Consider the following 6,000-nt stretch of genomic DNA (forward strand, 5'->3'; position numbering starts at 1 on the left):
GCATCAATCCATGGCTTGCTCGAAACAACGAGTGCCTCCAACAAGCAACAGTCCCAGGGGGAGTTTTGTTTGCAATTATTTTGATTTGATTTGCATAAAGCATGGGACTGGGCATCTCGGTGACCAGCCATTTTCTCGTGAGTGAGGAGCGGAGTCCACTCCTCTTGAGAATAACCCGCCTAACATGGAAGATACAGACAGCCCTAGTTGATACATGAGCTATTCGAGCATACAAAACAGAATTTCATTTGAAGGTTTAGAGTTTGGCACATACAAATTTACTTGGAACGGCATGTAGATACCGCATATAGGAAGGTATGGTGGACTCATATGGAACAACTTTGGGGTTTAAGGAATTGGATGCACAAGCAGTATTCCCGCTTAGTACAAGTGAAGGCTAGCAAAAGACTGAGAAGCGACCAATTAGAGAGCGACAACAGCCATGAACATGCATTAAAATTAATGAACATTGAGTGCAAGCATGAGTAGGATATAATCCACCATGAACATAAATATCGTGAAGGCTATGTTGATTTGTTTCAACTACATGCATGAACATGTGCCAAGTCAAGTCTCTTGAATCATTCAAAGGAGGATACCCCCCATCATACCACATCACAACCATTTTAATAGCATGTTGGCACGCAAGGTAAACCATTATAAGCTCCTAGCTAATTAAGCATGGCATAAGTAACTATAATCTCTAATTGTCATTGCAAACATGTTTATTCATAATAGGCTGAATCAGGAACGATGAACTAATCATATTTATAAAAACAAGAGAGGTCGAGTTCATACCAGCTTTTCTCTTCTCAATCAATTCATCCTATATCGTCATAAGTGCCTTTCACTTGCACGACCGAACGATGTGAATAATAATAATAGTGCACGTGCATTGGACTAAGCTGGAATCTGCAAGCATTCAATAAACAGGAGAAGACAAGGCAATATGGGCTCTTGGGTAAATCAACAATAATGCATATAAGAGCCACTTCAACAATTTAATCATGGTCTTCTCCTATCGACCCCCAAAGAAAAGAAAAGAAATAAAACTATTTACACGGGAAAGCTCCCAACAAGCAAAAGAAGAACAGGAAATCTTTTTGGGTTTTCTTTTTAATTACTACTACTACTACGGCAAGAAAGGTAAACTAGCTAAAAACTACAACTAAATTTTTTTGGTTTTTCTTAAGGTTTATCAAACACACAAGAAAGCATAAAAAGGAAAAATAAACTAGCATGGATAGTACAATGAAAGAATATGAGCACCGACATCTAGCAATGAGTATGTGAACATAAATGTAATGTCGGTGAGAAATACGTACTCCCCCAAGCTTAGGCTTTTGGCCTAAGTTGGTTTATTGCCACGGATGGCCTGGCGGATATCCAAAGTTATAATTGGGGTCGTACTGAGAAGAAGAAGCCTACGATTGCCACTGGTTGGCAATCATCTCCGGATCCCACTGGTAATTAGACTGTCGTGGAGTATCAAATTGTGGTTCCTGCTCTGGCTCTGTGGCTGATGTAGGGTTCTGGTAGGCGTGAATGGCAGCCAGCGGAACGAGGTACTTGCCTGCAGACAAATCAAACAAGGAAGGAGCAGGCAAGGTAATAGTCTCAGGGTGATTTTTATCAAATAACATTTTATATTTAAGCGCCCTGGCCCTATTCTTAACAATAAAATCATGTGCTACCATACTCTTATAATCTAAATAAGCATTAGGCAGCAATTTTTCTTCTTTCTCATAGTGCCTAATAGGTATGTTATAGTACGCAGCGAGGCGCGAGGCGAAGATGCCTCCGAAGATGGGGCCCTTAGTACGGTTAAGATTTAACCGCCTTGCAACAATGGCGCCCATACTAAATGTATCATCACGAAACAAGGCATGGAAAAAAATGATAATATCAGGGACACTCAAGTTTCCACAGTTTCCGCGACCAATTATGCATCTACTAGCAAATATAGCAACATAACGTAGAACAGGAAAAATGTATGCTAGTGATTCGTGCGTCGGAAACCTTCCTCGTTTCCCCTACAGCAATTGTATCAATAAACCCCTCCACATCGTTACTATGTGGTTCCTCTATGATACCCTGAAAAGGTAACTTGCAAACTCTACAGAATTCACGAAGGGTCATCTCCTTATACTCATCATATAAATGAAAATCCACCGTAGGTGGTGACCTCCTACAATGGAAATGAAAATTTTGCACAAAGGTATTGGTGAGTAAGAGATACTGTTCGCGTTGGTCGCGGAGGAAGTCGGTGAGGCCTGCATTCTCAGCCAATTCATAAAAATCATCATAAATCCCGGCTGCTCTCAAGAAATCATCACAAGGCCATTCACACGGCCGAACCTCCGCGAAAAGAGGCAGATTATATTTGGGCCTCTTTTCTTCTTCACTTTGTTTTTCCTTCGAGCTTTGGCTCGATGAGCCCCTCAAAATTCTCTTCATCATTTTCTGAAAATTTCTGAAATTTTTAGTAACTTCAAATAAAAGTGAACCAAGCTCAACAAAATTGATAGCAACTACTCCTACAAGTGCCTAGAGACTATATCATGCATTAGAACTACTTGGAACCATATAAATTTGACATGCAAGCTCAAGAACATGGTCACCTAGGAAGCACAAATTTGCAATGAATAAAGCACTAGAGCAAAAACTAATTGGACCAATGGAGGAGTCACATACCAAGGAACAATCCCCCAAAGCAGTTTTGTGAGAGGTGCTTTGAGCAAGGAGATCAAAAATCGCAGCAAAATGAGCTAGAACTCATGCTTGAGCTGGATGGTGATTTTTTTGGGAGGAATAAGAAGTGTGTGGGTGCAGGAATAAGTGGAGGGGAGCCACCGTGGGCCCATGAGGCAGGGGGCGCGCCCAGGGAGGTGGGCGCGCCCTGGACACTCGTGCCCAGGTGTTTGCTCCCCCTGCTGTGTTCTCAGTGCCAAATATTCTCAAATATTCCAGAAAAAATCATATTTCAATTTCAGGGCATTTGGAGAACTTTTATTTTCGGGGTATTTTTATATTGCACGGATAATTTAGAAAATAGACAGAAAAATACAATTTTTTACTTTATTATGACTAAATAACAGAAAGTAGAGAGAGGGTACAGAAGGTTGTGCTTTCTAACTTCATCCATCTCATGCTCATCAAAAGGAATCCACTAACAAGGTTGATCAAGTCTTGTTAACAAACTCATTCCGAATAACATGGAACCGGAGAAATTTAGAATAACACTATGTTACCTCAACGGGGATATGCACATCCCCAATAATAAGAATATCATATCTCTTTTTGACAGTAGGAAGAGGAAATTCAAAACCTCCAATAATAATCGATGGAAATTTTGCAATAGAGTTGATACTGTGAACTTGAGGTTGTTTCCTCGGAAAGGTACCGTGTGCTCATTACCATTAACATGAAAAGTGACATTGCCTTTGTTGCAATCAATAATAGCCCCTGCAGTATTCAAAAAGGGTCTTCCAAGAATAACAGACATACTATCGTCCTCGGGAATATCAAGAATAACAAAGTCCGTTAAAATAGTAACGTTTGCAACCACAACAGGCACATCCTCACAAATACCGACAGGTATAGCAGTTGATTTATCAGCCATTTGCAAAGATATTTCAGTAGGTGTCAACTTATTCAAGTCAAGTCTACGATATAAAGAGAGAGGCAAACACTAACACCGGCTCCAAGATCACATAAAGCAGTTCTAACATAATTTCTTTTAATGGAGCATGGTATAGTAGGTACTCCTGGATCTCCAAGTTTCTTTGGTATTCCACCCTTAAAAGTATAATTAGCAAGCATGGTGGAAATTTCAGCTTCTGGTATCTTTCTTTTATTTATAACAATTTCTTTCATGTACTTGCATAAGGATTCATTTTGAGCATATCAGTTAATCGCATACGCAAAAAGATATGTCTAATCATTTCAGCAAAGCGCTCAAAATCCTCATCATCCTTTTTCTTGGATGGTTTGGGAGGAAAAGGCATGGGTTTCTGAACCCATGGTTCCCTTTCTTTACCGTGCTTCCTAGCAACAAAGTCTCTCTTATCATAACGTTGATTCTTTGATTGTGGGTTATCAAGATCAACAGCAGGTTCAATTTCTACATCATTACCATTACTAGGTTGAGCATCAACATGAACATCATCATTAACATTATCACTAGGTTCATGTTCATTACCAGATTGTGTTTCAGCATCAGAAATAGAAATATCATTTGGATTCTCAGGTGTTTCAGTAATAGGTTCACTAGAAGCATGCAAAGTCCTATCATTTTTCTTTTTCTTCTTTTTACAAGGAATAGGTGCATCTAAATTATTTCTGTGAGAATCCTGCTCGATTCTTTTAGGATGGCCTTCAGGATACAAAGGTTCCTAAGTCATTTTACCAGTTCTAGTAGCCACTCTAACAGCAAAATCATTATTCTTATTATTCAATTCATTGAGCAAATCATTTTGAGCTTTAAGTACTTGTTCTACTTGAGTGGTAACCATAGAAGCATGTTTACTAATGAGTTTAAATTCACCTTTAACTCTAGACATATAATCACTGAAGTGTTCAATCATATAAGCATTTTGTTTTAATTGTCTACCAAAATAAGCATTAAAATCTTCTTGCTTAACCATAAAGTTATCAAATTCATCCAAACATTGGCTAGCAAACTTAGTAGGAGGGATTTCAGCTTCATCATATCTATAGAGAGAATTTACCTTTACTACCTGTGTCGGGTTATCAAGACCATGAGTTTCTTCAATAGGTAATGGATTAGGACCATATATTTCTCAACAGGCGGTAAATTAAGACCATGTATTTCTTAAATAAGAGGTAAATTCTTAACATCTTCAGTTTTAATACCCTTTTCCTTCATAGATTTCTTTGCCTCTTGCATATCTTCAGGACTGAGAAATAGAACACCCCTCTTCTTCGGAGTTGGCTTAGGAGTTGGTTCAAGAATTGGCTCAGGAAGTGTCCAATTATTTTCATTGGTCAGCATATTATTCAATAGAATTTCAGCTTCGTCCGGTGTTCTTTCCCTGAAAACAGAACCAGCACAACTATCCAGGTAGTCTCTGGAAGCATCGGTTAGTCCATTATAAAAGATATCAAGTATTTCATTTTTCTTGAGAGGATGATCAGGCAAAGCATTAAGTAATTGGAGAAGGCTCCCCAAAGCTTGTGGGAGACTCTCTTCTTCAATTTGCACAAGATTATATATATCCCTTAAAGCAGTTTGTTTCTTATGAGCGGGGAAATATTTAGTAGAGAAGTAATAAATCATATCCTGGGGACTACGCACACAACCAGGATCAAGAGAGTTAAACCATATCTTAGCATCACCCTTTAATGAGAACGGAAATATTTTAAGGATATAAAAGTAGCCAGTTATCTCATCATTAGTGAACAGGGTGGCTATATCATTTAATTTAGTAAGATGTGCCACAACAGTTTCTGATTCATAACCATAGAAAGGATCAGATTCAACCAAAGTAATTATATCAGGATCAATAGAAAATTCATAATCCTTATCAGTAACAAAAATAGGTGAAGTAGCATAAGCAGGATCATATTTCATTCTAGCATTCAGAATTTTTTGTTTTAGCTTAGCAAATAATTTCTTAAGATCACTTCTATCATTGCAAGCAAGAAAGTCTCTAGCAGTTTCTTCATCCATAACATAGCCCTCAGGCACAACAAGCAATTCATATTTATTGGGAGAGTCTTCATCATCACTTTCATCAATATTATCAGTTTCAATAATTTCATTCTCTCTAGCCCTAGCAAGTTGTCCATCAAGAAATTCACCAAGTGGCTGTTGGAAATATGCCCTAGAGGCAATAATAAAATGGTTATTATTATAGTTCCTTGTTCATGATAATTGTCTATTGTTCATGCTATAATTGTGTTATCCGGAAATCGTAATACATGTGTGAATACATAGACCACAACATGTCCCTAGTGAGCCTCTAGTTGACTAGCTCG

This window comes from Triticum aestivum, chromosome 7D (genome assembly GCF_018294505.1).
Source record: "Triticum aestivum cultivar Chinese Spring chromosome 7D, IWGSC CS RefSeq v2.1, whole genome shotgun sequence".
NCBI lineage: Eukaryota > Viridiplantae > Streptophyta > Magnoliopsida > Poales > Poaceae > Triticum > Triticum aestivum.